The sequence below is a fragment of the Talpa occidentalis genome, unplaced genomic scaffold (assembly GCF_014898055.3).
Source record: "Talpa occidentalis isolate TD23 unplaced genomic scaffold, MPIMG_talOcc4v2.1 talOcc4.6, whole genome shotgun sequence".
In the NCBI taxonomy this organism is placed as follows: domain Eukaryota; kingdom Metazoa; phylum Chordata; class Mammalia; order Eulipotyphla; family Talpidae; genus Talpa; species Talpa occidentalis.
In genome coordinates, this window is record NW_023604972.1 from 9,052,050 (window position 1) to 9,064,502 (window position 12,453).

Consider the following 12,453-nt stretch of genomic DNA (forward strand, 5'->3'; position numbering starts at 1 on the left):
ATCATTTTGTATATGTGTGTGTATGTACTGAGAAGATGATAGGACTTTTTATTCTTTACTTACAATTCTGGAACTTTTACCTTAGAATTTAATTCTAAACACATCAAGAAGTGTCAGTGTGATATTAAAATCTGTTTTATAGATATTTGATTTTTCTTCATTGCTTTACATTTTGATTACTTTTGAGAAGCTTGCATCAAATGGATATTTTAAGACCCATAAAATAATAGAAGACAGTATATAGATCCTTGTAATATTTTTGTTGTATCATAACAGTCTGTTTCCATAGAAATGTTTGTTTTCTTGTAAGAAGAAAAACAGCATAATATTTAGATATCTTCCCATAAATAACCATTGAAATATAATCACGTTCAAAATTACATGAGAATTATAAATGTTAACAATCTCCACATGAAAAGAAACATCTCCCCTTTTCAGAGTCTTTCCCTTCAGCTTTATTTCCTGGCAAGCTATAATGTCCTTCAGGGAAATTTTCATTTTCTCTAACTCTGTCAATATCAGATTGGGAGAGGAAAGCAAAATGAGGTGAATGGGAAGGGAAAACTTGCCAATATAGCAGGGGGAGGAAAAAAATAACTCTTCAGGGCTCAGAGTAATCTTAGGCAATATCTACTGAAACTGTAATTTTACTGATGTGGAAATTAAGTCTCTAAAAGGTTAGACAACTTGCCTGAAGTTATATTGTTTCAGTAAGACTGCTAACACCTAAACTAAGAATTGCCTTCTGAAATAGATAAATGGTATAGAGAAAAGACCAACAGGTTTCTAGTAAAGCTGGCATGCTCTCTGGATTGCACACATACCAACCTGACACATCTGGTGTCAAGTCCCACCTCTTTCTTTATTAGTAGTAAAAACTTGGTAAAGGTACTTTTCTTCTAAGGTGGAATCGTCTTTGAAAATAGGTAGGATCGTCTGTTATGAAGCACACACACCGTCCATAAGGAGCATGTTAGGCTTCATGGACCAAGTGACTAGATCTGCATCTACCACCTGACTATTCCCCAATAAATATTAGCTTCCTTCCCCTCCCTTTGATTTAACCAGTCTACAATGGTTAAATCAAAGTCAGGGTAATTCTAGAACAATGCTTTTGTGCCACTGTTGAAATCCAAAGCATCACACAATGAGATAGCTGGACCTCTACTATTATAGACAATACAATTTTGGAAAGTGGGCTGGCCAGGATGGGGTGAGCGTAGGAAAATTAGGAGATTCTATTCTCCTTAACTAATCTCTAGGAAATGCTGTGGTTTTCCTCCTTGAGCATATAACTGAACATGACTTACCATTTTTCATAACTCCCTGAAAAGCCTAGTGGTTCCAGTGGGAACCATCAAAAGGAATTAAATTGTTATGTTTCCCAGAGTTAGAAAAAAAATGGAGAAAAACGTGCTTAGAAGGGTCTATTTGATGTGACCCTGCCATAGCTCTATTTTCAAACAACCACTTAAGGTCTTGTTAGCACAACCTGGGAATAGATTTGGCTCATTCTGGCACTGCTTGGACCTAACCCTCAGGTTAGATACCCATTGATTTTAGTTTCTGTTGCTCTGTAAAACACATCTGAGTCCTCAATTAATAATTTGCTAAGTTGCAGACAAATTCACTATTGCTCAAACATGCCTGATTGAAAGCACAGACATAATGCTCATAAAATGTTGGGGGGAAAAGGTAATTGAAAGTAAGATTATAAATTGCTCTTGATTTTAGGCTCCCCTCAAGCAATGGAAAACAAAAAAGCAATTATTTATCTTTGGAGATGGAATTAGCCTTTCTTCTATTATCTAATCAATGCTTATTATTCTTCCCAGGCTGGTTCTCTACTTGGTTAGGGGAGTTAAAAGGGGATCCACTTGACTCATGCACTCAATCTGTCCCACATTTCTTCTTTCCTTTCTTGTTTGAAATTCTCCTAAAAATAACTCTTCTTTTGCACCCAGGGCTTGGCTATGTCAGACAATAGAGTTCAATACAAGTAATTAGTGACCTTGTTTTATTTAAGTCTCCATCACAAGGAAGAATTGATTTTATTAATGCTCCTGTTGAATTAAACACCTACTGAAAATGAAGCATTTGCATTAAGTGTTTAAAATGCACCCTGGAAATTCAGCCAAGTCTACAAGCCTTTGCATTAGGCACTTATGCAGCTGGCATGGCATATTCCTCCAATAATATCTCTGGATTTACTTCTGTGACATAGACATAAATTTATTCTGGGGAAGCCATTTGGTTGTCAGTAATCCACAGGGACTCCATAGCATTGATATAGTAGTGTAGATTCAAAACATTGCAAAGGATTTCATTCATATGTAAGATTGGGTTGTATTCATGATTAGGGTAGGTTAGCACATCATGATCCTCTATTCTGATTTTACACAGCAGTCCAAACCTCTAAACACAGAGAAAGAAACAAAATGCTTCTTCTTTCCCTCCTTATATATCCCATTATCATCTTGGCCATTTGTAAATTAAAGGTTATGCTTTGGCGAAAGCTTGTCTCTCAACGCCCAGCAAACACAAGTCAAACGAGATTTCTCAGCTTCAGTGTCTTCATTTTTAGACTGAGCAGCAGCCTACCCAGCCCAAGCAGGGGGTATCCTACCTGACCCTAACATGTTGCTGCCCTCATGCTAATCGGACTGCTCAGGAATGATAGAGGCACTTCTCTGTCCCAATCACTACATGGAGGACTGTGGAAGAACAGGTGCCTTCTGCCAGATATTATTTCATCCAGTGTAGATCCAACTCAACTCCCAGCTCAACTCCCATCTCTCACCCGCTCCTTCTCCTACCCAAGTGCCCCTCATTGATACAACCTGTAAAATATAAGGAGCATAATAAAAGCTCATGTTATCTTTAGTCTAGCAGGATTTCACCATTTTGTAAAGGATATCTAGTAAAAGCACAGTAATATCGGACTCCAGATTTCCTCTTAGGTTTCAAGGAAAGCATGCAAGAGGGTCTAATTCTTATCTCATCCGAATTGTTCTCTCATTCTGGTTTTTGGGACTCTCTGCTGGCTTAATATCACCAAGAGGATTCCGCAGCAGCAAACAAAAAGTGCACACTGCCCCTTCTTCCCCTCCGGGTGCATGACGCTAATTTGCACATGACCTCCAAGGACACCAAGTAATAGGCAGAAGACACGAAAACCACTGGGTTTGAGTGACTCGATGAACTGTTCCTCTTTCTCTCATGTGAATAGAAGGATCACTTAAGAAATAGAAATAGACATTAGATAACAGATTCTTAGGTCCGTGGGCCAGCGGGTGTGCTAATAACAATGAACCCTCCAACTGTGGTTCTGCCCCACTCTTGATGCCTTGTGGTTCTGCCCCATTCTTGATGCCTTGGATCCCATCAGTCGTACCTCTCTGGGGCCCAAAACTCTATAACTTAAGACTAAATGAGTAGAGAGAAGTGTGCTTCCCTGCAAGTTGGTGTTTCCTCCATAGAAAGCTCATTGGTATTACTAATATTTCCCCAGCCCTGGAAGAACACAGAATCTAAGCCAAATAGATTTGAACACCAGACTATTTAGAGAGGTGAGGTCAGGCTTCAGGAAACAAAGGATGGAGATGCCCCCTGACATGAGTAACAGATGACACTCCTCTGTCAACTAGGGCTTAAGTGTTAGGGAAGAAAACCATGCATTGGAAGCCTAGTGAAAAGTAGCCCTTTGAGAAAGAACCAGCAGTGGTGATTGTAGCTGTAGAGAAACAGTTACTTCCAGAGGCAGGTAATAAGGTAGAGAAGCAAATGAAAAGACAAATAAAGTCTGATTTCTTTCTCCTCTCATCCTCCAAGTGACTGAGGGTGAATACATTCTACACTGGAAAAAATGGACAAGGAAGGAGAGAAAGACTGGAGAGGGTGGATATTCAAATAAATTTGGGGGGATTTCCATTTCTAAAGACAACAATACAAGTTTGAGTCATAGGTAAGAGCAAATATCCCCAGTGCATCCTTCTCCAGTCAACCCAAGTCGACAGTCAATCAAGAGAGCCACTGTGACCTTCGCTGGCCCAAAGTATTCTAGATACCATCTTTCTATGTCCCTGGGCCATGTCCTTGAACAATTCCCCTCCTGTCAACCCCATTCCATTTCCTTATACCATTTCAAGCAGCCCCCACTGCTGAATGCCACCAAGAGCCTCACTCAGTCTTTCTGGTTCAGCAGAGCTTCTCTCAGCCTGACCACAGCATCGACAGAGTCTATACCTAAGTCATGTAATGCAGTGGTGAGCAGAAAGGAAACTGATGTCAGACAATTTCCAGACAATTGATGTCAGACAATTTCCCTAGAGGGTCTGGAGTCCCTTAACCCTTCTGAGACATTGTCTATTAGTCAGAAACACTCTGTGCTTCTGTGTTGCAGGGCATACATGAAATAATTATGAGACAATGTACCAAGTTCTTAGCATGGGTCTTGGCACAGAGTAAGTCCCACGTAATTGGTAATGATTGTCTCTCACTTACCTTTGCCTGTGGTGTGCCCTTTCTCGTGAAGCCAAACCTCCTTCTCGCTAGTGTCATTACCTGAGGAGCTGATGAAGAATCGGAAGGTTCACTGCATTAGTGAGGTTCACTGCCTTAACTATGGGTAAGTCAAAATGCTCTGTGACTTGTTTCTGTGGAGAGATGGAAATGGTAGAAGAACTATGCTAGTACTGCAGAGCTTTATATTGGAAACCAGCTTAAAATTTAAAACAAACTCACTTTTCTGCTTCTCCATTAACCTTTGCAAAATGGGACCAACCAGACCATTACCCAGGCCTGTGCAAATCTGATCTTACAGGCAGCTTCCTTGCATATACTCATCCTAGCCAGAAATTCAAAAGAACTTACCATGCATTATTTATGCTTCTCTGAACCTCTAATGCAAATTTATGGAATATAATGGAAAGATCCTGGATGGCACAGTGTCCCCTATCATTTTGTGTCTGCCACAAGAGACTGACACAGTTATTTCTGGTGACTAATCTATGATCTTTTAGCTCAGTTATGATTCCTGGGAACATTTCAATTCTTGACTTTTCCTTCATTGCACAGCCTTTATATCACATTTCACAGTCCCAAATATTTATTGCTCATGTGATTACAGCACTTTCATAAAAGCATATGTCCCTTGAAGCAGGTTAAGTATAAAATATTACCAATTTCCTTCACTGAGTGAAGACAAGCTTTTTTGAGGGGTGGGATACAAGAATTTGGCTTATATATTAGGAAAATCTCCAAATTCCCTTGAAACTTTAAGTGGGTTGGGAATCTCTTCATTCTATCTATGATAGCCATGTGACTGGAAGGAAGAGTTAGGGAAATGCACCCAACTCAATCATTCTACTATTTGGTTCACCAATATCAAGATCATTCAATCCAGTTTAAAACTTGTATCAGTCTCTAATTTTGTGCTTGAGAAGATGCTTGAGAAGATGGAGGTGGAAGAGGATTTAATTATTTATACAAGTACGCTTTCTTCTCTACAATATTTATCAATTGACTACCAGTCTGGTCTTCTTTAAGGCCAGTAAATTGTATAACATTTGTCAGAATAAAGGGATACTTTATATATTAAGGACACAGGTAGGAGGGAATCAAAGAGACCCTTGAGGAACAATTTGCTGGTTGTATAGCAAGGTAGAAGTCATTTTGCATAATCAGGCAATCTTTTCTTCCACACGGAACATGAATAATCTATGGTTTTAGTCAGCATCTCATCTCTCTCTGGCAGTCAAATAGGTCTTCCTTTTCATATGCTTTTGTTGAGTTGAAAATAAGCACATTTTTTTCTATGAGGACACATAAGAGCAAGTGGAGAGGAAGTATGTTTTTTAACATTTATTTATTTATGCATATAAGAGCTGGGGTACAGGCTAGAGGTGTTGGGGGTGAGAGGATTCACCAGAGACAGAGTGGGAAACAGAATAGGCAGATTGACAGAAGTACACTGCAGCGGAAGAGACAGGAGAGGTCTGCTTGCCATGTGGGTTGCTCCCTGGCAGGCCAGGGGATCGAACTCATGCTGCAGAGGTCGCAGATAACTTCATAGGTTGTGTCTTAACCCCTTTTGCCACCAGGGAAGCCCTATTTTTTAAAGTCTATAACAAGGCATGTTGTGGCATAGTCTAAGTTCAGTCTAAGTTCAATCTAAGTTCTTACAAAAAGAATTTATAGATCCGGGCCTCCCCGGTGGCGCAGAGGTTGAGCGCTGGGCTGTGAAGCTGCCCGCGGCTTCTGCAGCACCGGTTCGATCCCCGGCTGCTCCCCGGCCACCGGAGGAGGGTCCCACATGGCGCGCAGACCTCTCCTGCCGCCCGCTGCTCCCCTCAGCAGTGTACTTCGGTCCTTCTGCCTGCTCTGCTCCCCGCTCTGGCTCTGGTGAATTCTCTCACCCTCCCGCGCTTCTGACTGTACCCAGTGCTTGTATAAAGAAATAAAATCTTAAAAAAAAAAAAAAAAATTTATAGATCCAATTGAAAGACCCTTCATGACAAAACTCCATATGATGGGGCCTCCCTGGTGATGCAAGGAGTTAAGTCTCAGCACCATCAAGCTTTTGACAACCACTGCAGCCTGAGTTCAATCCCCAGCTAGGAAGCTAACCCACATGGTGCAGCAGACCTCTCCTGTCTTGCCGCTGCTCCCCTCAGCAGTGTATTTCAATAGGATCTGCCTGTTCTGATCCCCACTGTCTCTGGTGATTCCTCTCACCCCCTGAACCTCTGGTCTATACCTCAGGTCTTGCATGCATAAATAAATAAAAATAAATGTAAAAAATAAAACTCCATATAGTGTGAAAGATACAGTTCTTGTCTCCACCCCCCCCATATTTCAGGAATTTCTTTATTCTCTCCACCTCTCTGTTTTTGAAAAATATAACTTTATTTTTCCCTTATGATTTTTCCATAATTGTTGGTCATAAGGAGGAAATGTAATGTGGGGAAAATTAACCCAGGCATCATCTTCTCTTGCTCTTGAGTATGTTTCTTTTGTGTCATTTTCTTGTGTTCTTTATCTTTTCCTGTCTGCTTGGGGAATACATAAAAAATAAGAAGGTATCCCTTCATTCTAATGAGAACTATGACCACTTACATCACAATTTCTAATAGACTCGTCCTCTCAACCCTCCAAAATAGATTCAGCAAAATGTTACCATTCTGGTTTTCAAATAAAAAAAAATAAAATATTTTAGGGCCTCCCCGGTGGCGCAGCGGTTGAGCGCTGGGTTGCGAAGCTGCCCTCAGCCTCTGCAGTGCCGGTTCGATCCCCGGCTGCTCCCCGGCCACCGGAGGAGGGTCCCACATGGCGCGCAGACCTCTCCTGCCGCCCGCTGCTCCCCTCAGCAGTGTACTTCGGTCCTTCTGCCTGCTCTGCTCCCTGCTCTGGCTCTGGTGAATTCTCTCACCCTCCCGCGCTTCTGACTGTACCCAGTGCATGTGTAAACAGAACAAACAAACAAACAAATAAATAAATAAATAAACATGCCTCTATAAAAAAAAAAAAATTAAAAAAAAAAAAAAAAATAAAATAAAATATTTTAAATCAGAATATTTTTTTTCTTCTACTCTTCCTTCTTATCTGTTTTTTTTTTTTTCCTTCTGTATTATAGCTGCCTCTGCCTCCTGTAATCCTGACCTAAAGTCATTTAAAAAAACATTTGGAGTGGACCCAACAGCTTCTGATATCTACTATATATATTGAAACTATGCTAGTGGTGTGATTAGGGAAAAGGGTTTTCTAGGCTTAAGAGTTATTCCAACATCCTCTTCCTTTATTAAAAAAACCTGTCTCCAAATTAATTCATCAAAATACAATGATTAAAAAAAAAAGACATTCAGAACAGGGAGGATTTTAGTCTGAATACTTCTTATAGATCTTTTTATTTAATCTTTGAAGTGACCTAGCAGCTCAGCTCACTTCAGCATGTATCATCATGTGCATATTAAATGCTGCACCTTGTGTTAATTATTGAGAATGATATAAGTGGTCAGATAATAACTCTGTCCTGAAGATGTCACTGTGATAAATGATAGACAGAGAGTGACCAGCCCTTGAAGTGGATTAAGTCTGAGGAGGGCCTCATTTGTGAAAACTGGGGGTGTGGTGTTTTTTAGGAGAAGGAACACATGTCAGACAAAAGAAAGGATTGTGTGAAGTATATGAAACAGAAAATAGAACGGCAATTTCAAAGCAGCAAGACAAGTAATTCGGTAGAACAGATACATAAAACGTAAAATAAAAATGGCTGAGATGGTGGCTGGAGTTCCTTTGTGCTGGTCTTACCAACAGTGATGGAATCAGATCTACAAGATTTGACTCGTGTCGAGAAGTCTGAATTAGGTGGAGATTGAGTGGATAAGAGGGAGCAAGATCAGAGACAACAAAGCAAGACACTGATTTGCTCAAAGGGGGACAAACTCCATGTCTTCTATTGCTCCTTTTACTTCGTCAAGTCCATTTTCTCCCAACTAATTTCATTTCAAATATGGTGGTTCATTTTCTGAGAATTCAAAGAATGTTTTAATAGTCAATGTTCAATAACTTGTCTTGCAGAGCAAGCAGTTCCAAATCTTGGTAACTCTCCACCACAAATGAGTGTCCCCTCCATCACGCATCGGCAGGTCACCTCTGAATCTCAGTCTCAACCTGGCAGCTGGGTTTGGGTCTGTTCTGCACATCTTCATTCTTAAAGTGCAACCATGAATCTAAACAGACTAGTTCCCATGACAGAAGGAAAGAATAAGAGACTTTCTGCTTCATTCAGTCATGGCATGTGGCACATCTGATCACATTACATTGATACAATGATCACCAAGAAATGGGGAGGAGCCATATATTTATCATGTAAAAAATGAGAGCACCACGTTCATTTTACCCATCCTCTCCAAATAATTAAGAGATTAGAATAAAAGAACAAGCATTTAACTTCCTTTCATTTGATGGTAGCTGTTCGATTAACTACAGTGATGAGGCAAAGTAGCTTTCATGATTTAGTATATGCCTCCCTACGCCTGGAATTCTGATCAAGTTTCTTGGGTGAGAGCATCTTTGAAAATGAGCAGATATAGCAAGTGTTCTTAATGTTATAATTCTCAAGTTTTCAATAGCAAGTATAAAAGGGTCTATGTTTTACCTCTGCACTAGGGGCATTTTGAAAATGTAAAAAAAAAAAAAAAAGTAGCTCCTCCTTCTTTCATTCTCAAGTTCTGTCCATAAAAACCTGGAAAGGGAGCGTCTAAGCTGACTACAGAGTGGTGGAAAAGGAAAAGCTTTATCTTTAAAGTTGTAAGCCATGAATTCTTCTGACCATGAATTCCATTTCTGACACTATTTCTATGATGGGGGGGATAAATTGCCTCCATAGTTGGTCTTTGTTTCTCTATCTATTAAAAAAAGCACTAAGGGGCCTCCCCCCGTGGCGCAGCGGTTGAGCACTGGGTTGTGAAGCTGCCCGCAGCCTCTGCAGCACCGGTTCGATCCCTGGCCACCGGGCGAGGGTCCCATATGGCACTCAGACCTCTCCTGCCGCCCGCTGCTCCCCTCAGCAGTGTAGTTCCTCAGTCTGCCTGTTCTGTTCCCTGTTCTGCTTTGGTGAATTCTCTTACCTTCCCACGCTTCTGACTGTACCCAGTGCTTATATAAATAAATGAATGAATGAATGAATGAATGAATGAATCTTTAAAAAAAAATGCACTAAGAATGATCAGACATTCAGAGCTAAAATGTTGCTCAGTTAAGATTTAAGGTAGGATCACATTTATAACACTCATTAGATAATGGTAGTAATAACAACAGCAAGAGCAGTGACAGTAGTAATCCAAGCTAATAAAATAATAGTATTTTTGCCATATAGTTTCAAGTGAAGTGCAAATCTGGAGAACAAGGGAAATTATACCTTGTCCTGTTAACTGTGGGCTTGTGGTTCTCTTCAGTGTGGATGAGTGTGAGCACTGCTGATGTCCCTTGGGCATCCATTCAGAAGGATTTTTTTTTCAAAATGCAACTTCTGTTTCTCAAAGTAAAAGCCCTTCCCCTGTGGGATGTGCTCACTGTTAGGGTTAAAAATCACAGTCAGAATAAACACTAGCACCGAGGCAGAACATTGTATTGTACCCACAATTGAAAGTCTGTGTTGTCTAGGAGTTCTGTGGTGTGGATAGGAGTGAAGGAGGAGGTAGGATTGCCACAGGATTGGCATTCCACCATTTTTTATGTATGTAAAATTCAAATTTAACTGGATAGCTTATATTTTTATTTCCTAAATCTGGCTACCCTGGAGTTATGAGAAAAGACACATTATCATACCAGATATACCCTGATAGTTTGGCTTGTCTTGGGTTCTTTTAACTCATCTCGACATCCAGGTAATGGAGGTAGTATCTCGAGAAGCACAGCTGAAGGCCTGAGCACATGATCACAGATGCAGATGAGGGTCTTGAGTTCCTCCCGCCCATGGGCACTGAGAAGTCCCCTCTCAGGTGGGTTATCATCACACATTTCATTCCAGTGTGAGCAGAAGGGACATTTCCAAAGCAAGGGGAGAAGCATATTGGTAAATGAGATATTTATCCTTCATTTGGAAATGTGTATTTACTCATTGCTTCATAACATACTTAATAAATCTTAGACATTAAATACTTACACAATTTTTTTCTCATAATTTCATCCCTGTTGCCTGCTGGGTATATGGCACATATGTGTTAAATGTATGATTGAGTGAATGAATGATTGATTAAACAATATCCCTCTAGCATATCAACTGGAGAAATGGGGAAAGCTGAACATTTTAAGCCAAAGGGAGCAGAAGCTGTCACTAGGTCACTCTGCTCAGTTACAACACAACTCGCCATATCTGTTTTTGATAATTTAAGATTCCTGGGACCAATAGCAAGTACTAGTTTGAAATAACTCAATACCTAAAAACCTGTAAGTAATATAGTAATAAAGTAATAAAATATCATCCATGAAATACAATCTTAGTCTTGAATACAAAACCATTTTTGGTAGTATTAATTCAAAGATCAGTGTGTGTGTGTGTATATTTCTTTCCCTTAAAAGTCAAACCCAGTTCCCCATAACTCTTCCCTTTTGTGGGACCCTTTCTTAAGCAGATGGGTTATCTAGAACTTATAAAGAGCTTGCTTGGTCCCACACACCAGGTCAACTATTCTGATAGAACACTGGTCCACTAACCCTACACACATGGAGCCTCCAATTCCCATCATCCCCTGTGAAAAGTGACCAATCTAAGTGACCAGATATTCTTCCATTTCATCATTTCCATTCTTAGCCGCTAGACTTCCCACACATTACTCAAGTCAACTACCTCCAAAGCCGGATATGGTCATGACGCTTCATCATAGAAAATCCTTCAGTGCTTGACGGCTTAGGAGACACACTAATGATTTCCACTCCCTACTTTCATGTTTGCAGCTAAACTTTTCATAAACTTAAAAACCTTTGTTATATCCATTCTCTTCATATTAATTATCTAGATTCTTAAATTTATTGGTCAATTAATATAAAGACTGTCGTCTTACCCTGATGCATGGGTGTCTGCATGAACTATTTCTATGATTACTGCACAGTTATCAACAAATTGTTCCATGATTCACAAAATTACAGATTATAATTTATTATCCAGATATATTATCTTCGAATATAGTATGAATTTTGGAAAATGACACCACTAAATAAATCATTGTAGATAATAAAATAATACTATAATAAAAGATGTCTTTTTCCATGGATAAAATCAGAGAAAATTTGGAAATGTACTTGTAAAACTTGTCTCTATGCAAAAGAAAGGAAAATGGTCAAATCATATCCTGAAGAATTTGGGACTAAAATTAAAACTATTGCAATAAAAATTGCAAAATTATACAGCTATATACTCTACTGGCAAATCAATAAAACTTTAAAATGTTGGCAGGATGTGGAGAAGGAACACTCTTTCACTGTTGATGGGATTGTAATTTAGTGTAGCTTCTATGGAAAATGGTATGGGAATTCCACAGAAAATTAAAAGTGGCAATACTGTATAATCCAGCCATACCATGGCTAGGTATTTACCCAAAGACTATGAAAACACTAGTATGAAAAGATGTATGTACACATTTGTTCAGAGTAGCATTATCCACAATAGCCTAGACATGGATCCAACCTAAATGTCCATCAACAGATGCTAAAGACATTGTAAAATATATGCTCAATGGAATACTAATCAGCTGTTAAAAAGATGAAGCAGTGCTTTGAGAGACAAAAAGGATGGGTCTCGAGGTGATTATATTGGGTCACATAAGTCAAAAAATGAGATGGTTACTGGATGGTCTCACTCATTTGCAAGATACAAATAACAGAACAAAACAAGCCAGCAAAGTAACAGTACTAGTATCCTAGTTGTAGTTGTTTTTGTATTTATGAGTGATT

The 12,453-nt window shown here is 39.6% G+C and overlaps 1 long non-coding RNA gene across 2 annotated transcripts in view; it reads right to left on the bottom strand.

Moving 5' to 3' along the window:
- Positions 1-12,453, bottom strand: part of LOC119260942 (uncharacterized) — a 105,559-nt gene that overhangs the window by 66,378 nt on the left and 26,728 nt on the right. For both annotated transcript variants that reach the window (XR_005128864.2, XR_005128862.2), the window contains exon 2: positions 4,504-4,655. This is a non-coding gene — a long non-coding RNA (uncharacterized LOC119260942). The remainder of the gene's footprint in view (positions 1-4,503; positions 4,656-12,453) is intronic.